This window comes from Myotis daubentonii, chromosome 3 (assembly GCF_963259705.1).
Source record: "Myotis daubentonii chromosome 3, mMyoDau2.1, whole genome shotgun sequence".
NCBI classification, from domain to species: domain Eukaryota; kingdom Metazoa; phylum Chordata; class Mammalia; order Chiroptera; family Vespertilionidae; genus Myotis; species Myotis daubentonii.
In genome coordinates this window covers 188,582,700-188,603,814 of record NC_081842.1, presented here as the reverse complement: position 1 = coordinate 188,603,814, position 21,115 = coordinate 188,582,700, and the positions used below count along the sequence as shown (strand labels likewise).

The window sequence follows — 21,115 nt, the reverse complement described above, 5'->3', positions numbered from 1 at the left end:
CGGATCGGCCCCTTGACCAGGCCTGAGGCCTCTGGCAGAGGTGTCAGGCCTGGGCAGGGGACCCCCAGCTCCCCGTGGTTGCAGGCTCCGCCCCTGCCCAGGCCTAACGCCTCTGGCCTAGGTGTCCGGCCCGGGCAGCGGGGACCCACAGCTGCAGTGGCCCCGCGATCGTGGGCTCCGCTTTAGGCCCAGGCAAGGGACCCCTAGCTCCCGGGACTGCCAGCTTCGACCGTGCCCAGCTCCCATCGCTGGCTACACCCCTACTTCCTGCTATCACTGGCCAGGGCGGCAAAGGCACCTGATTCTCCAATCATGGCTGGGGTCAGGGCAAAGGCGGCCCCGGGGCCGCCTTTGCCCTGCCCCCCAACTCTTAGCTCCCCCCTGGGTTTCCGATCACAGTCAGTGGCAGGGGGGTTCTTCCTGCTTTCCCTTTCGCCTCCCTGCATTGTGCCTACATATGCAAATTAGCCGCCATCTTGTTGGCATTTAACTGCCAATCTTAGTTGGCAGTTAATTTGCATATAGCCCTGATTAGCCAATGAAAAGGGTAGCTCGTACGCCAATTACCATTTTTCTCTTTTATTAGATAGGATTATTATTTGTATAACTAATTCATTTAATGGTACTGATGGGGTAGTCATAATAACCTGGCCACTCAGTGTATAAATCACTAAGAACTAATTCTGAAGGGCTGAAAGAAGAGCACCAAACATGTTACTTTCCAGGGTCCATGTGGATACATGCTGGGCAGATCATTCCATCATCAGAGTGGAATGAAGGCTGCTAAATCTAGGTTTAGTCTGTGAGGACGTTTGATTCATTCAAATGTTTGAAATGTTCTAGAGGTCTCTGATTTTCTCTTTTTCCTTCTAAAGAAAATGCTAAAAGGAAAGAAATGGAAGGAAAACAAGAGTACAATCTTCAAAGCAGATTTCACTCCGATGTAATGACATTAGTGGGTGATGATGTAATGGGAAATGGCTTGGAGCACATTTCTAGTGCTGGAGGCCTACATAAGAAGCTCTATGCATCAACAGGAACTCTAAGTACTAGGAAACAATATGATCTTAGAGTTCCTGGAGGGAATTAAGTGGAGAGTGTTGAATCACAGTTGGAAATGACTAGATAAAATCCCGAGTCCTAAATAACCAACTAAGGTCCTCAACTCAGCTTCCATTACATTTTCACTTATCACCATATGCGAATAACGTATTACATTATTCTCTTAGGTGTACTGAGAACAAAGATATCAAGATAATCTAGAGAAGTTTAATTATTTATTGTTATTAATAGAGTCTTACGAGATACTCATGACAATGAAAAAAGTGAGACTCGCTAACCTTTTAAAATGGGGCAAATAAAAAAAATCTTTCTGGAAATGAAAATAATTCCTTAAAATTTTAAAATAAGAATCTAACCTTTTATTGTATGGATCTATGGGCAGGCCTGATCTTAGCAAAATCTGCCATGCAAACTACTACTGTCACAATTGCCAGTGTGATAACTTGTATTCTTGCTAATGATGAATGGGTTTAGTTTGAGTGAAAAGGTGAGATTTAGAAAATTGGTGACAACTTTGTGATGTCCTCTGATCCCTCCCAACAATTGTTACAAAGGTGAACAATTCAAGAAACACTTTTAAAACCACCTGCACAGTCTGATATTAAATTCTGCATTACCCCTACTAAGGATGTCTTGGCGCAATCAATTCACAAACATATGGGTAATCAATAGATCGCAAATGTCCTCATTAGCTGGTTCAGAGCCTCACACTGTTGAAGTGGGGATTATGTACAAAATAGAAGTTAAATATTTCTGAAACTCAAAAATGAGTTAAAAGTTACGTTTTTAACTTGAGAAGCCCATCTGAATTAGATAAACACAAAATACATCAATAAAAATGTCCTTTATATTTTAGTGTATCATAGAAGGTTAGGACTGAAAAAGACATTAAGAGCCACCCAGGCCCACCCCTCTAAAAATGCTCACAGCTCTACTTCAACCTCTCAATCCCACCCTAAGTATCATTTAGTTTAAATATGAGCTTATCCCTCTCCAGTTCTGGGAAACTAGCTTACTGGTAAGGCATTTTGTTCAGCTTTGGACAGTTCTATTCTATACATTAAGTTGAATTTGCCAAGTTCCAATTGAGCTTTGGATTTAGAATTACAGCTTTTATGATTTTTCTATCCAAGAACCTCTTTTTATAAATTCCTGACTTTAAAGATACTCTCCTCATTAGAAACAGAAGATCCTATCCTGAAGAAAAAGACAAAAAAGTTTGGGGCATATTTTCTAGCATCTTTGCACAGAAATTAGTAGTTACTTCTTTTAATACCTATTGGAAGAACACAAATTGTTACTGTAAATTCCTAGAAAACATGAATACTTTGATTCCAAAGGCTTTCCTTAAAGCAGGTCCAGTTTTTACATGGGCCTTTAAAAAACAGACCAAATCTCAAGCAAAAGATTTTATGAAAACAAATTGAGGATTTTAATATTTTCTGACCAAGGTAAAACTTAACATTAAAATAACAAAATTTAATCATAAACACAAACACCTTTTGTTCACCAAGCATCCCAAAAAGTTAAAAAATATAAAGCAGGCTTAATCTTATCACTTATCTTTATAATTAATATATTAATTGCAACAAAACGAATTTTGTTGCAATTAGTGTATTTATAACATCTACAGCCCATGCAAAATATGCTAGGTTCATCTTCTAGGATGATGAGAAAAAGTATGTATTTTAAAGTAAGAAAGAGATTTATATTCCACGACCCTTTTGATTCCATTTTTAAATTGCTATCTCTATGATGGGATAAAGCTACTTATATATAGTTGACAAGGACAAAACTGCCCTAAGACCAAGCCACATTAACTTAGATCATTCTGATGAAAAATGCAGTATAGAATTTTCCAGATTTAATTCATTATTGATTGTAAATTTATCACTGTAGACCTATAATTCATGTTCATTAATTACTTCATAGGTACTTGAATAGACTCCCTAACTATTTAGTAAAGACTTCAGGATCAGAGGAAATACTGAATGGTTGTTGCTAGATGCAATCTCAACTCCCAATACCTATTAATTTATGTTTTTAAAAACTTTAAATTTATTTAAAGTCCTTTATAATATGCCTAAACCCACAAAAACAGTTTGCTTTTCAAAGCTAGAAAGGGAAGAATCAGAGTCCATCATGCAAAGGCTATTGCTCCAATGTTCAATTCAACTGCCATCTCTCCACAAGTCTCTCTAAATACCCGCTCTGGAAGTGATTACTCCTTCTTATGAACCTAGAACCCTTGATCAGTAATCTCTTTCTGCCCTCACCACATTAGCTTGTATGATCATTATTTATGTGTATGTCTTATCATTTCCTTTTCTGGTTTACAAGCTCCTTATGGCTAGGACCTGATTCATTTCTGGATTCCTCAAAGCATCTAGCATGCAGTCTGATAATTATCCCAAATAAAAGGGCAAGAGAGTTGCTGGGTATGGCCTTTCTGAGAAAAAGAGGCCTCCTGGAAAGTTTGGCCCTGAAATAAGACTTACTGGGAGCGTTTGAACAACCAAAGGAAGTGGTTATACAAAATAAACAAGGTTCCTGATGGGCCTTTAAAGTAAGGATTATAATCAGAAATCCACATGATTGGAAGGATACGGGTCCAGACACCCGGGTACAGACACCACACACACACACACACACACACACACACACACACACACACACACACACACACAGTTGGTCCTGAACTTTGTAAGGCAGACTGGAAGGCAGAAAGCATGGCTGCCTACAATTCCCAAATATAAATCTTTTGAAAGTCAGCACCTTCTCAGAAAGGAGACCAGGATAACCAGGATATAGGGTGGTGAAGGCCTGGGGTGGGGGACGGGGGCGGGCTGGAGGGGGTCAATGAGAGTAAAAAGGGAACATATGTAATACTTTCAACAATAAAGAATTATTTAAAAAAAGAAAGAAAGGAGACCAGGACAGATTTATGATAATAGGTAAGTAGGAGGAGGGCAAATACCTGTTTGGCCACCCATTACCAGGACAATAAGGAGAAAACCATGGAGGAAATGAGATGATTCAATCAGATCACTCAGTGGTGGCCAATCTAGCTGTCATTTGAATATCCAGTTAATATATGTATTATATATTTTTATTGATTTCAGAGAGGAAGGGAGAGGGAAAGAGAGCTAGAAACAAAGAAACATCAAGCCCTGGCAGGCTTGGCTCAGTGGATAGAGCGTCAGCCTGCGGACTGAAGGGTCCCAGGGTTCCATTCCGGCCAGGGGCGCATGCCTGGGTTGCGGGCTCGGTCCCCAGTTGGGGGGCATGCAGGAGGCAGCTGATCAATGATTCTCTCTCATCATTGATGTTTCTATCTCTCTCTCCTTCTCCCTTCCTCTCTGAAACCAATAAAGAAATGTATTTTTTAAAAAAGAAAAAGAAACATCATATAATGAGAGAGAATCATTGACAGCCGCCTCCCGCTCGCCCTCAACGGGGGACCAGGTCCACAACCCAGGCATGTACCCTTGACCGGAATGAAACACAGGACCCTTCAGTCCACAGGCCGATGCTCCATCCACTTGACCGGAATTGAAACACAGGACCCTTCAGTCTACAGGCCGATGCTCCATCCACTTGAGACTAACCAGTCAGGGCTAGTGCTCCTCTTTTAAGATTCTCTTAGAAATCTTTCAAACTTTTTGCTTTTGACCAGGTACCATGCTTGCCAAATCCTCCCTTAGTGACATGCCTGGACATGGAAAGGATGTATCAAAATGATTATCCTCACAAAATACAAACAAATATAAGGTTTTAGTGCAAATTCCCTAATTTCTAAAACTCTATACCTTTAGATTTTAGCTCTCCTATATCTTAGCATTTAACCCATTCTCTCTACAAAAGTCCTTTATAATATGCCTAAACCCACAATACAGCTCTTTGAACTAAAACCAAATTAGATGTTTGGGGGCGATAATACTTTAAAACCCTAATATCACAACTACTCAAGAAAAAAAACACCACAGAAAGCTCTCCTAAAATAAATCCCTTGACCAATGCTGCTTCTATTGAAGTATAAGAGCTGACTCATCCCAGTCAAGTTTTACCTAAGAAACAATGCTCTCAATGTCAAGCATAAGCAATATCTCTTAGCCCTGTTATGAATGAAAAACAAATCTAAACATTGTTACCGTCTTTCTCCTTAATGTCCACCCCCCCCCCCCACCAAACTTGCAGCTTTTAGGCTGCTATGAGTGTCCTCAATTATTCCTGTGTCTTCAACTTAACATATTCCAACAAGGATCTCCCTATGTTCAAAGCCCATATCTTCTTCACTCCCTTTTTGACTTGCATTTTAATAATGTTTTCCTATGTCATGAGATGACATGATTTTTATTTTAAAGCCCAGTCGGTAGTATCACATGCATTTTATGTTCCAGTGCTACTTCAGGTAATTATCAAAGTTAGTGACAGGTTTCTTTATTTGAATTAGCTAAACTATTGGGATGTTATATTTCAAATGATGAGAGAGAGTTTAAGAGAAAGAAGAAATATTAATATGAGTAGTTAGATGGATAAGAAGAAAAGGGGTAGGATTAAAGCTAATTTGTGCTTGCTACTTTAGATATTCTTCCAAACTACAAAGAAAAATTAAAACTAAATTTGAGAACTAATATTTTCAAAACAATAATTCTACTAACAGACAATTTGGTTCTCATGTTTACACAGAAGGATATATGCCATTATCAATCATGGCTGAAAAAACATTTCAAGCCTTAAGGAGGCATATCCTCTCCACAATAAAACCGACCTCAAATTGACAATTTCAGAAAAAGAAACATAACACTGCTCTGGAAATCAAAAGGCCTATGTTTGTGAACTGGCCTGCTGCCCACTACTGGTCGTCTTGAACCAGTCACTCCACTGAGCCACTCCAGGACTGATGTATACTGAACACATAAATATGCTGACAGGTGGTCTGATATGGAAGGCCTATAAGTCAATAAATGAATAATACAAAGGAAGGCAGGATGACTAGCCAGAAAAGAGGGTTCAACAGTCTATTTAAGCTCATCTAAGGTTTCTACTTAAACAAGAAAGCATTAAGCTTAGTGCCAGAAACCTTACTAAGTTCCAAACCCTTACATAACTGGATATAGATGACACCCATTACTCTAAGAATGAATAATGTAGCCTTACTAGAGACCTCTTTCCTGATTAGTGCCAAGTTTAGTGTTTGAGTGTGTGTCTGTCTCTAGCTCTAAGAGGCTAAGTATGAAGCTTTTCAAACCACCTACTGGAAAAAGCATGCTTCCCAAAAGACTAACAGTTGGAACTGGCTGCACACTGCTCTTCCTAAAGATCTGCTCACACCAACACATTTTTAAACCAGCAGCAGAAACAACTTTTCCTTCAAAAACAAAAACATGTTTCTGTTTGATATCTACTACAATGTAATCTTTTAAACAGTGGCTAGAACTAGATCATAACATCATTATAAATGATGGCATAGGAACTGGTATAAGCAATGAAACTGACAGGAAGCCAGGAACAGTACATTTTAAAACCCGTTTCTGTGGAATAGAAATGGTATGTAAACATCTTACTTCATATACTTTCTTCCTCATTCCTTCATCAATGTTCAACTTAAACCATCCCTGCATATATGACAACAATAAAACACTATTGGTATTTTGTATGATGGGGGAAAAGACCATATATTTTAGTGAAGTATTCTAATGCAAAGGTCTGCAGCCTCCTTTTGTAAATTAAGTTTGTGTTTTTTTTTAAATATATTTTATTGATTTTTTACAGAGAGGAAGGGAGAGAGATAGAGAGCTAGAAACATCGATGAGAGAGAAACATCGATCAGCTGCCTCCTGCACATCCCCTATTGGGGATGTGCCTGCAACCCAGGTACGTGCCCTTGACCGGAATCGAACCTGGGACCTTTCAGTCCACAGGCCGATGCTCTATCCACTGAGCCAAACCGGTTTGGGCGGTAAATTAAGTTTTAATGAAGACTGCTACCCTTATTCATTTACATTGTCTCTGACTGCTTTCATACTATAACATTAGAGTTGAAGTGTTCCAACAGAAATCTTATGACCTGCAAGCTGAAAATATTACCTGGCCCTTTACAAAAAAGGGCCAAGTAACATTTAGAACCCAGTTCTAAAGGATATTTAAGAGTTTTATTTCATCGAATCCTTCCATGATAAAGGCAGCGTTATTCCCCATTTACTGATAGAGAATTGAGTGCCAGAGGCTAAGAGCTTGCCCTAAATTACACAGCTGTATATGGCTCCCTCACCCGTTCAATCTCCATCAGGAATAAACTGGGCTAGACACTCTGCCCCAAAGAAATATTTGCTAATCTCTTTGACCCTCCAATCTAATAGGAATAAATAAATTCTTGCAGAAAGAATGATGAGTAACTGGTTTTTCAGGCCCTGAGCCTGAAAGAGAATTCTGACACGAGCTAGAAACAGAAATAGTGCCTGTAGCCCGAATCAAAGTCTATCCTAAAACAAAGAGCCATTTTACTTACTGGATCCTGCGTAAGACTCAGAAACCCTGGGAACAACCTCTGTCCAGCTTCTGGAAGGATTCTGTGTCTGTGTATGCTCAGGAGAAGTGAGAAGTGTGATTCTGAAGAATGTTTCAAAGATGCCAACCTAAGAGCCTTAGAGCAGCGGTTCTCAACCTGTGGGTCGTGACCCCTTTGGCGGTTGAATGACCCTTTCACAGAGGTCGCCTAAGACCATCCTGCATATCAGATATTTACATTACGATTCATAACAGTAACAACATTACAGTTATGAAGTAGCAACGAAAATAATTTTATGGTTGGGTCACAACATGAGGAACTGTATTTAAAGGGCCCAAGGTTGAGAACCACTGCTTTAGAGTTACAAACTACTTATCACATACATCCATTACCCTCAATTGATCGTTATTCAGCTTAGTGATAAAGATGTTAATATTATTCCAATTTTACAGATAGGAAAGCTGAGGATGGATATTTTAAGTTGCTTACTCAAGGCACAATATAGTAAATGGTGGAGTCAAAAATGCAAAGTTCTTAAATTCTGTTCTTTAGTATAGCTGTTCATTTGCAGTTTTAAGGTATATGTCCTTTCAAACTGTTCAGAGATGAGCAGTCTCAGCTTTTAACTGACTTAAAATCCTTAACCCAAAGATTATTTTTACCCACTTGTTCCCTGCTCCCAACATCTCTGTGGCAAGCATAAAAGAGAAGATGCTAATGGCCCTGGGGTCTCCTATTATGTAAGCATCTTTCTTTTATTTCTCTGTTGTCTCTTCCCACACTCTAAAACACTTTTCTATTTTTTCCTTCCCCTTTTAATGTCTCTAGGTCAGTCAGTAGCACCAATGGATACTCAGCTGCCAACAGTGAGGGGGTAGTAAAGTACAAGGGTAAATAAAGAAAATGTACTGGACCTGGAAAGTCTTATTCTCTGGCTACTTACCTGCTGTCTATCTCTCTATATAAAGGCTAATATGCTAAGTGTCCCTCCCACCATCTGACCGGTCAATATTGACCTCACGGGGCTGCATGATTCCACCTTCGGCTGCACTTGCCGGCCCTGAATCTGGTTTACGGCACACTTGCGTTTGCGTTCCACACTCTGTACTACAGCAACTTTGCAGAGTGCCCTCTAGCACTCCGGGACCCCTCGGGGGATGTCGGAGAGCCGGTTTCAGCCCAATCCCCGCAGGCCAGGCCGAGGGACCCCACCGGACAGTGGGAGGTTGGCTCCAGGGCGTGTCCGGCCTGTCTTGCCCAGTGCTGCCCCACCAACCACCTTCTAATTAATTTCCTTTCATACTAGTGCACCAGTTCACTAGTATGTTTATGATCCTGGGTAAGTCACTTAACTTCTTGAGTCTCTGCTCACCTATAGCAGCACCTCACAGGGCAGCTGCAGCACACAAATGGGAAAATACATTAGAAGGTTGCAAAACGTACCAAGCTTCATACACAAGCCAGATGGCATATCATCACCCTCAGAGATTTCTCAATTAAAATCCTGTGTGGTGTTAAAAGAATGTCAAGATGAGCTTGGCTGTATGATTTGGCTGTATGGATTCTTGATTCACAGACACACTGAATTTTGCTCTCTGCTTAGTGTCTTTTATCATTGATTTAAGTGTTGAAAGGGGGACAGGGAGGAGGAGGGTGGGTATGAGAAAATAAAAATCCAAGCCAGCCAAATCCTAAATCTCCCATCCCCATGCATACAGCTGTCTGGAACTGAGAATGTAAAGACCACTTCAAAGAGTGCAAAGCAACTGAGATGGTTATGCTAATCTCTTACATTTGTACATGCTTTACACTTTGTAGTTTTCTTTACATTATCTCATTTGTTTTTCACTGCAAACACAGCACAGGTACTGATATTCCCATCTGACAGATAAAGATACTTTATCCAGATAGACTGAGGGGCTTGCCTTGGGTCCCAGGGCAAGTATATGCCAAAGCTGGAACTAAAACCCATATGCTGATTCTCAGTTCTGTGCTCTTTCACTGCATGCTCTCCCTCTTTAGAATTGATAACTTAGTAGAGGGCCCAAAACTCAAGAACCTGTGGGTCTTCTCAGCCTGAAACATAAGTCCACTAAGCCTTTTACCTTTAGATTTCCTGATCCTTCTCCTGGAAAACGTACTCCAAAATACCAAGATGCCAGATTCTTAAGACATTTCAAAGTAGAAAACTTAAGGTTTTCAAGCTTGTTAAAGCTGCAGTTGTCCACAAGGACTGGGACTTGGAGATATCTGGTCACCAATCCAGAGTGGAGACAAAAAGTTCTGGCAGATCAAGCTCAAAGTCTACTCACTCTCTCTGGAGGCCTAATGATGGGAAGTCAGTCACACTATTTTTTCACTATACAACAGTTCAGAGGAATAGCCTTAGCCTAGCCCCTTTATTGGAGATGGTTCCATATCATCTTGCTAAATTTATGTAGTCCTCCAAATTATAACCATTGCTACATTGTGAACATGGTGGAACTCCTCTGTTCTAAAGCAAGGAATATAAATCACAACTAAGAACTATAAAGTAACTGATTATTTAAGAACACCATGACATCTAAAAATACCAATCTCTGGTTCAAGATAAGAATCCAAATCTAGAGGTGCTCAATACATACTACAAAGTATGCATGTACAAGCTATGGAACACCATAGAACACACAACACAACTCTAACCTATGTATCTGGAAAAAGTCCTTCAACTACCCTATCTGACCTTAATGAACTTAGGACTGATGAAAGACAATTTTCCAACACACTGGTAGTAGTTATGCTTTGTTCTAAAAGGTGGCTGGATCACCTATCTTGTTTGACAAAATCTTTAAAAATAATTCAATTTGATTCAATATTTGATCCTTTTATGATCAATTTGTTTAGTCCTATAACATTAGATTATATTTGAACTGAGAAAATTCCCCACCTCCTTTTTAAAAATGTGTGCCTTTGGGGGGAAGAGAAGCACAGGAAAAGGAGAGGTGGGAGGCGGAATTAGCCCCATAAGATAGAACAGCTTTACCTTGTTTTTCAAAAACAATAACAAGGTGCAGTGCAAAGAGCACAGGGCTTATGTGACTAGGTTCTGCCTATTGTTTCCTCATCCCAAAATGGGGTAGTAATCCTCTGTCCTACTACCTTAGGTAAATACCAAATGAGAGAATAAATATAAAATCACTCCATTAACTATAAAATACTATGTACTAGTAAAAGCATTACATACTATTAACTACCTTAAAGGGTAACTTCTTGGGCTTTTGGTCATTTAATTACCAGGAAAGAAATAATCATGGAGTTCAGGATATAAATAACCAAGTAAGATGGCTGGAAATTTACCACTATTTTTCTAGATAGGGTTATTATTGCCTTTATTTTAGATTGAGGATAATTACAACACACCTAGCCTAGAAACTAAATATAGGCGACTTATAGTAAAAATTCTCCTAAATCCTACAGATGTGGCTATCCTATTCCTGGCATCTTGTGTGTGCTACTCATCACTGTTATCATGATCATGTGGCTATAAATTACTTGCTAAGCAAATGTTGCCAAATTCCTACATGTGTATTTATGGTTGGCTTCACACAGAATTCTTCTATTTGAGACTTCAAAAGCTAACACTAGTAAGATTAAACCCAATGCAACTCAGAAATAAAATCACTCTAGTCTTCGCACTAGATGGAGATGTGTGTGTGTGTGTGTGTGTGTGTGTGTACCCTTAAAGTTTAAACAAGAAAGCTTCAAGTTATACACATACACACAAATATATATATACATATATATAACTAATCTCAAGAAACTGCTGCATAACATTTCAAGGAAATATTTGTACATCTCAGAACAAGTGAAGGCCGCCAGATTCTAGGGCAGTAAGTATTTCTAATCTTTTCAAGGCACACACTGAAAATGTTAATATTAGCTTTTTGAATATTTAACCTATGGGCTGATACCAATGCCCTCAGTTTAACTTGTCACAAGATCATGCATGGTGTTCTAAGTAGTCTGAGGAAACTGTGGGCTTTACTGAACAGTGACACCTTTACTTACTCATGTGTGCTTGGATAGAGAAATTACAGACATTCCCTAGTTTCAACTAAACTAATATTCAAAAAAATGACCAAGTGAACTTTTATAGTAAAGAATACTAATACATATACAAGAGCTACATGCTCAGGTAATAAGAGTATGCAATTAAAAACCTTAGAACACTGACCTAGAGGACTCTGCCATGCTCATTTCTAGATGTCTCAACTTCCAGGTCCCCCATTTTTGTTTCCATCTCTAACATGAAGCTTTATTCTTCTGGTTCTTCTGTCCATTCTCTCCCTCAATTCTCTCCCATCCATTCCCCAAGTTCAGCTATAGTATCTATGAGCTTAAATTTCAAATACATATTACCAATTCTGATATTTCTCCTAAGTTCCAGTCCTACAGGAAAGCCACTCATACTTCATATATCCAAAATTACATCTTTCTCTTTCCCCAAACCTGCTCCTTCTAACTCTTCCAGGTACCCAGGCTTGAAATCTTAGAGTCATCCTGAGTCTCTGATCTTCATTTTGTGGACAAAAGGGGCCACATGCTAACCTGACAAGCTCAGGAAACGCCTGCATGGCAGTCTTGCAAACTCAGAGACCTAAAGTAACCACAAAGGATGGTCTGAAATTAAACTTTAACTAAAAGCAGTTATGGTGGGCAGTTACGTCCTAGGCCGGTATCTTCACTGACAAGGTCAACCTTTACCTTAACTGAGCCTACCTATCTTTTTGCATCTATAACATATCCTTGAAATGTCTGGGTAACTTGTAACTTCTCTTTTTCTGGACCCCTTGGGGTACAACCTAATGTGCCTGGGCACCAGGACAGATACCACAAATTCCTTCATTGTTATTGTTATCATGTTCATTGTTGACTGTTACCTATCATGCACCCACTTAAGTATGTGCCTATCATTTTACTTTTTATCCAATCCCAGGAGTCCGTGTATCTCCCCCCCCCCCCCGCCCTTGCACCCTCCTTCCCCCGCCCCCCCCACTCCCCACTCCCACCCCCCACCGCCATTCTCTGGAGCATTACCTCAATTCATTGAGGTTCTGCTTCCTAGCAACTGTCGACAGTTTGGCTCAAATAAACTCACAAAAAATTCTTTACAGATTTGAATGTTTTTACGTTAACAATTTCTAATCAATTTCTAAATTCTGTAATAACAGTGTCTATCTCCTGATTTTCTTCACATTGCCACTAACTTTATTCAGGCCTTCATCACCTCCATGTAGTAAAAATAATGATGATAATAGATAATACTCATTTAATACTCACTGTATACCAGGACTGATTTTAAGCTTTTGACATTACTTTAACCTTCATAACAATCCAATAAGGGCTGTAAATCTAGTATGTGAACCCACTGCATTGTTCACTGTTTCTAGTGTCTGCTACTCAAATTCTACTCACTTCTATATAATGATTACAAATCTTATAAAAGCAAAGCTCTGATAATGCCACATCAACCTATTACCCCAAATCTTCAACAGCTCACCAATGCCAAGTAGAGGCAGTTTGAATTTCTTAGCTACGTAGTCAAAGCCCTCCAACATCTGACCCAATTTACTTCTCCACACTTCTTTTTCCACTTCCTTCTGCCCGTAACTCATCTCCTTATGCTGTAAACAGACTAGACCACTTACTGCTCTCTTCAGCCTCACTGCACTTTTTGAACCATGACCTTGCTCCTACTGTTCCCCATGCCTAGAATGCCCTTGTCCCTACCTCCCTGAGTCCAATGCCCAGTTAATCTACCCTCCTTCATTAAAGGTTTCTTCTCCTCTAAATTGTGTTTGTACTGTCCATTTCGGTTTCATATACTTGATATACAATAGCTATCTCCCCTACCAGATTGTTAAATCCTGGAGTAAAGTTTTATTTGTATACATTTTTGAAGTCTCCATCCATGTATGGTGAATTAGTGAAAGGAAGTGTAAAGCATCCAACTTTAGAATTTTCTCAAGGTAAGAACTATATACCTTAGATAAATAAGGGAAAGATTCATTTTATCTGGATATTTCCAGTAGAGCAGGGTTTCCCTTTAGTTTTCTATTTAATTGAAACTATGGAGACAGATAAAAATGATAGCACTTTCAAGAAAAAAAAAAAAAGATAACCAGGTGAATCAGCACTGCTGTTTGCTGTGGTTATTTTAGTTTCTATTCTCCCTTTGAACTAAAGAACACAAGGTCACAGCTATGTTTTGCCTCTTAAAGTTAAACATTTACTAGGTGTGTTTTTTCTTTAGTTCTGTCTTTACACTGGAATTTATCTTCATTTCTTATCCTTCAACTGCCCTTTTTCATTGCAGGGTGCAAAAAATTTAATTTATAGTAAACACTCTAAATAGAGGAAAACTCTTTGTCAATTACTGAACAGTGGGTTCTGACTTTGGGACGTGCCAAAAGGAGAGACAGAAAGATAAGGGTGATAATAAAAATAGGCTCTAACCAAGTTTTAAAGAGCTGGGCCCAATACTGAGGCAGCAGAAAGGACAGATTAAAAAGAAAACTAAGCTTCTGGGAAATACAGATAAGAAGTAGATACTATTTATCTGTGTCTCCTATAATTTTCAGTCACAATATACCTCAGGACTTAAATATTACTAAGTTACACCATCTAAGCTCTCATTCTTTCAATAAACTATAATTTCTGGTCAAATAAATGAAGGTGGTGAAAAGAAATCCAATTATAGCCTGGCCGGTTTGGCTCAGTGAATAGAGCTTCGGCCTGCAGACTTGAAGGGTCCCAGGTTTGATTCCAGTCGGGGGTACATGCCTGGGTTTGGGGCTCAATCCCCAGTAGGGGGCGTGCAGGAGGCAGGCGGATCAGTGATTCTCCATCATTGATGTTTCTCTCTCACCCTCTCTGAAATGTGTGTGTGTGTATACATATATGTATATATAAAGAAATCCAACTACAAAAAAAAAATTAAAAAATTCCAAGTATATTATGGTCTATCAGAGAATATGCAAAATAAGAACAAAAACCAAATCCACACTACACAAACACACATGTGCTGGTATACAATGCCACCTTGCTGGTGGTAAAGATTAAAGTTGGCATAATTAAAATATTATTTGGGGAGTATACTTATAATGATTTCTTTTCAGACTTGTCAAATCCTTGAAATTATCCTGGGATCTTTGTTTATTAAATACAGACTAGCTTTACAACTCACTTGAAGAACCAGGCCCAAACTTGTTTGGGAATTAGCTTGTTCTTGAGGAGTATTAACAAAAACAAAACAAAACACAACTAACTGGCATGCAGGTGTTATATTTGTATACCTTCTTCCTGGTAATGCATAAAGTATCACTTTCTCTGGGACACCTCAGCCAGGTGGGCAACATTAGCTTCCTAGCTGATTCTCAGTTTTCTGAATAAGCAACTGGCTGAGGCAAGAGATCTTCAGATCTCAACGGGATGGGAAGTCTGCTGCCACAGCAGACTTTCTAACCAACAGATTCTACATGGAGAATTCTGAACCTCTTTCATGGCCCATTTTTCTCTTTGTTCCTTTTGTGTTCAAACAGCAAACCTGTACAGATATATCAAAAGGAAGAGAAATAAGAAAAATAAAAAGGAAAAACAACCTAGAGGAATATAAGAAACATGGAATAAACTGAGTGGGAGCTAAATCTCTGAACTTACACAAACCAGGCATTAAAAAGCTGAAAGATTGAAGCACCTAAGCTACCTGGGCCTCAACTTCCCCATTTTATAAGAAGGGAACTCGACTAGATCCCTCAGTGACTTCCATGAACCTAATTTAAGAATATACAGCCCGCCCTAACTGGTTTGGCTCTGTGGATGGAGCATAGGCCTGCGGAATGAAGGGTCCCAGGTTCAATTCTGGTCAAGGGCATGTACCCTGCTTGCAGGCACATACCCAGTAGGGAGTGTGCAGGAGGCAGCTGATCGATGTTTCTCTCTCATCGATGTTTCTAACTCTCTATCCCTCTCCTTACTCTCTGTAAAAAATCAATAAAAATATAGTAAAAAAAAAAAAGAAAGAAAAAGAAAATGAATATACAGCCCTAGCCAGTTTGGCTCAGTGGACAGAGCATCGGCCCATGAACTGAAGAGTCCCCAGGTTTGATTCCCGTCAAGGACATGTATCTCGGTTGCAGGCTCGATTCTGGGCCCTGGTTGGGGTGCATGTGTGAGGCAACCAATCAATGTGTCTCTCGCTCATCGATGTTTATGTCTTTCTCTCTCTTACTCTTCCCTCCCCCACCCTTGCACTCTCTCTAAAAATCAATGGAAAAAAATATCCTCAGATGAAGATTAACAAAATAAATAATTACACACACAAACACACACACACTCACACAAACTGTATGCATGTATTATTAAGGCTAGGAATAGGCAAAAATAACTTCATTCATGAAGACCATCTATAAATGATTAGCTTTAAGAATGTTTTTGGGTAACTGAAGTCTCCACAAAAGTATGTATATAGCTTCTTTAAAGGAGACCTCATCTTATTTTAGGAACAAAAAGCCCACAGTGACCATGACTGCTATTTTCAAACATATGCATCCCTGAAACTAGAATTTTATTTGGAGAGGCCAATGCCAATTTTGTCAGGCCTTATTCTGTCTGAATATGATTCTTTCAATGCACAGAAAGGAGGCAGACATCAATGTTGACTGACCATGACTGAAAGGAAGTGACTTAATAGGACAGGAAATAAAATAGATCACAAAATATCCACCCCACCCCAAGGAGAAAAGAAAAAAAAAAAAAAGACTCCTAAAAATAAGGGACAGTGGGTATGTAAAATGGGTGAGAACCAGATCCCCATGGGTTTCCACCATTTATCTTGAAAATGTATCTCACAGTGGGCATCAACTGTGTGACATTTATGCTAATGTTTATATTTTGGTGAAAGACCTATTTTTTTAAACTCTTCAGTCCAACGTTTATTTGCTTGCTACTACTGTGCAAGCTATTTACTGTTTTCCAAGCTTGAAAACAGACGGAAAGGAGATCATATGACCACAAAGCAAACAAAATAATGGCTCCCAGTTTACTTTATAAATATTTGGTACGTAAACTAAAAATGTAACTTCTGATGGTAAACATCTGCAACTATTACAACATACCTGAATTATAATGCAAATCTCAGTATCATATTGAAACCGGTTTCCATATTTTATCTGAGAGATTCCAAAATTTACTAAGGGTTTCCAAAATATCACCATTCCCATATCATCTTATTCTGAGACCTATAATTCCTGACAAAGGGGTTTAAATTATTTCATAGGAATCTTGGTAAGGGAAGGTTTGATGGTGTCAGTGCATTACATAGAGTCATGTCAACATAAATAGGAATATGCAAGTGAAGGCATGTAGAATCAGTTTAAGAAATGTGTCGGATTTAAATAAACTCCTCTGTAAACATGTTAAAATACTGGCATTTTTTTCCTTTGATGCCACATCTATCTTCATAAGCACTTACCCCCTAATAGTTTGAATTAGTAACAACTATGATTATGTAGCACTTCACAATTTGCAAAGCACTATGACATACAAGATCTCATTTGAGACTCACCACTAAATAGGAAGGTGCTATTTTTAGGACTCGTTTTTACATGTGAGGAAGCTGACACTAAATGGCTGACTTGCCCAAGCTCATAAAGCTGGTGACAGCTGTGAAGGGACCTGGATACAAGTCTCCTGACTTTAAATAGCCTGTTTTTGCTACTGCACTATGCTACCTCAAATACTGTAATCAGAGTAAATAAATGCCCAAATCTCAGACCCTATCTAAGCCTCTCCCACCCACACACAACCACCCCTAGTCTAAGTTACAGTTAGTTATAGAAGGTCTTTGCTCCTTATGGAAGTTGAGTTTTAATTTCTCTGGGAAATATTGATCTAGTATCAGCAGTTCTCAACCTGCGGGTTGCGACCCCTGAAAATACCTCCTGCATATCAGATACTTATATTACAATTCATAACAGTAGCAAAATTACAGTTATGAAGGAGCTATGAAAATAATTTTATGGTTGGGGGTCACCACAACATGAGGAACTGTATTAAAGGGTCGTGGCATTAGGAAGGTTGAAAACCACTGATAGTTAAAGTGTAAATGCAGAGATCACATAAATACCATTAATATCCACTGGAAAATATCCTAGTGACCAGGGATTTTGCATAGGCATGCCTATATGCACCTTCCAGGTAGTAGGTCAGATTCTCAGAGTCCATGACCCTAAGAAGGTTAGGAATCCAGGCTAGAGATAGTGATAGATATCTCTCCAAGAATTGAAATCCACAAAGTTCTTAATATAAAGAGTTTTATTTAGGCCTCATACTGTGCCCCACTTACCTTCTGTCTCCCCTGCTCCAGGGCCAATAGAGTCAATTAGTATCTAGAATTGTTTTTTAAATTATATATAAAACCTAAAGCAACTGATAACATAAAATCAATGAATTGTAAAAAAAAAAAAGAAATTTAAATTAAAATAATGTTAAAATGTAATCCTTAATCATACTTTCTCTTATGACATAACTTCCCAGAATGACTGTTTCCTTACCACAAGCATTCCAATTCCCAAAAGAAGTTTGACAAACATTACTTTGAACTCCTGAAATACCATTCTTCACTAAGAACCCTCTAAATTACACAGAAGACAAGGTAGCATGCAAGGAATTCTGAATCTGTTAGGCAGTTCACTCAACAATCATACCAAAAGGATTTAGAATTTTTTTGCTGGGGGGAGGGAATGGATAAGAGTGGGAGAGAATGAATACAGCCCTATTGTCTTACTGCTTGAAAACTCCTAATTTGAATCTATAACATATTCCTACTAACCACTCAACTTGAACATCACAAGTACAGTCTCTTCTCATCTTAAATAGAGCTTTTCAGTCCAAATCTGTATAAACAAACTTTGTCCTTCAATCTTTCAACTCCTCGGCAGTTTTTCAAGGTCACTTTTGCGAGCAACAACAGAAGCCTGCATCTAGCAACTTTGACTGCTATACCACTCCAATTGTAAGAGCCCAAAATCTAATCCCCTATCGATTCTCTCGGGTAAATCCTTTACTTAAGGGGAAATGAGGGGAAGGCAAATCAACACCCTCCAAACTTCTCCTCTAAGAGGGCCTGCTCCCTACCCAGAGACAGTGCTGCTGGCTGCCACACTGCTCCACACTGAGTCTGCTGCAGAAATGTTCCAATGACCTTCATTCCATTCTTGCAAATAAAAAGAAAACAAAGAATTGCTTTTTAAAATCAAGTGCATCACAGATCTTTAGTACATGGGATGGAAGATTTCACTATTCACAGGAACTGGCTCGTTATTGATTAGCAACCTGCATTAGCTTCATAGGCTAAAAAGGAAAAAAATATTTCAAGGGCAAAAGACAGAGTGCCTATACTCTTAACTTTCCTATTCATAAAGTGCAGGTAAATTAGGACTTAAATATTTCATACAGAAAATGTAAAGCATTTTGCTCACATCATTTTAAAGACCTAAATCAACACCTGACAAAATGTGTGAAATTGGTGGAAAAAGATTTGCTCTTGTCACTACCAATATAGTGGAGAAGTATACTTCTAACCAGCATTCTATGTTAAAATGCACATTTTAAAACAAAGATTATTACTTAACTAATTGGTACTTATAAGACTCTAGAAGCACAGACAGGTAAATCAAGAAAGTTATGCGAGAATTTCACATTGGCATGTGGGCCTTCACCATTAGAACCTGCATCAGTGCAAATCATATTTTAACACAAATTGAGAATAGCAATAGTGTTGCTTCCATCTCTGAAAATACAGATGTCAATAAAGTGCATGGAAATAGAAAAAGTCTTACAACAACTCAGCTTATTCTGTAGAAAAGCTTCAGTGCACTTGAACAAAGGAAAATTATTTGGAAAACAGTTAAGTTTACCCAATGCAAAGAGAAAGTGCTTTGCTTCTGGATGCCCCTGAGAAATTATTAGCCTTTTTTCATGTACCTGATCTTGTTGCTCAACTAGGAAAAGAAATCCTGGTTGAAGGGCATGCAAAATCTAAACAGAGCAAGGTATTCTAGGTGCACCAAAAGGTATGCATGGAATGTAAAGTGGCCATTTTCTGAAACAGTGCAACTTGTCTACACTCTCTGAAGCTAAACAGTTTCTACCATTTTAACACAGAACAAAGAATTAAACTTACCGGGAACTGCATTAATTTTACATGTAGTTATTTATATCTCCTCGGACAGGGAGAATTTAAGTCACTCCTATCCCTCCCCCCAAAAAGGACGGAGGAAACAAAAGGCAGCAGGAGATGCAGAAACCTGAGTCTGGAATGTCCACTCCAGTGAAAACCCGAACAGCTGTCCCCCCACCCCCCAGCAAACTATTCGCCATTTTTCTTTGTCTTTCAGCTGACCCCTGCCTCAGTGAAAAACTCCGAGGCTCCAATGAAGCCCTGCAGCCTCCTTCCACTTTAACAGTCAAAGGCATTCAATCTAGCATGCTATTTGACACCAAACCTTGCCTCCAGAGTGGTCCCATTGGCTGAACTGTTTTATTGGCTAAGAACACAAAGCCATGATTGGCTGTTCACGTCATCAGTTACCTCCTTTGCACACTTCCTGTTTTAAAGTTACCTTGAGAAGCAGAACAGGGGTCAGATCCAGACTTCAAACTACAGGGAACTTAAAGCTCGGAAATCCCTAGCAAATGCACACAGCTGATGTAGTAGGGCCTCAAGTGCTTCCAAAACAGAGAATACTGCAAATTTAGAATTGTTTTTAAAATCACACGAAAGGGTTGTTACAGTTCCCACCCAAAGAATTTCTTATTGGCTGTCAGAGTTCCATTTAAAAATTTAAGGTAATTTAACTGCTTCTGATTGGCCATCAAAGATGTCTGTAAGATATTGCTACAGTATCGTATGGCAGTAAACCAGAGAAGCAATGTGCACAAGATCGGAAAGTTGTGACTTAACTATCTTCAGTTTTCTGTTGAACGTTAACAGAGAAGAAAAAATTGGGTGGGGTACTCCAATAGCTCCAAAGAAAATACAGCTTCTTTAACAGTAACAAAAAGTGGTATCAATGGCCATACAATGGTTTTCAGGATTTTTAAAAAATATTTTTAATGATCTCAGAGGAAGAGAGAGGGAGACATAGAAACACCAACAATGAGGGAGAATCACTGATGGGCTGCCTCCTGCACACTCCCCCCTCCCGGGGGGAGATCAAGCCCACAACCCAGGCATGTGCTCTGAATAGGAATCAAACCATGACTTCCTGGTTCATAGGTCCATGCAGGATTTCTAAAAAGGCATCTGTCATCGTGTCCACAGTTATTTTAAAAGCACATATTAATACCAGGGCAAATCACTTTATTTTGAAACAAACTAATCTAAATAGGAAAATTCTGGGGCAATGTATGAAGTTGGTGACAAAAACAGTGGCATTTCCAAAAAGTCTACCAGGAGCCCAAGAGGGAAATATAATGATAAAGATGGGGAGGGAGGGAAGG

At 39.1% G+C, this 21,115-nt stretch overlaps 1 protein-coding gene across 5 annotated transcripts in view; it reads right to left on the bottom strand.

Annotated features, from left to right (window-relative positions):
• Window positions 1-21,115, bottom strand: part of NFYC (nuclear transcription factor Y subunit gamma) — a 70,364-nt gene that overhangs the window by 27,518 nt on the left and 21,731 nt on the right. Inside the window, exon 1 of one of the 5 annotated variants that reach the window (XM_059689727.1) lies at window positions 19,797-19,935. The exons of the other annotated variants lie outside the window; for them this stretch is intronic. The gene's annotated coding sequence lies outside the window, so the exon portion shown is untranslated. Of the gene's footprint in view, window positions 1-19,796; window positions 19,936-21,115 lie in introns of those variants that run through there. 5 annotated transcript variants of the gene reach the window in all.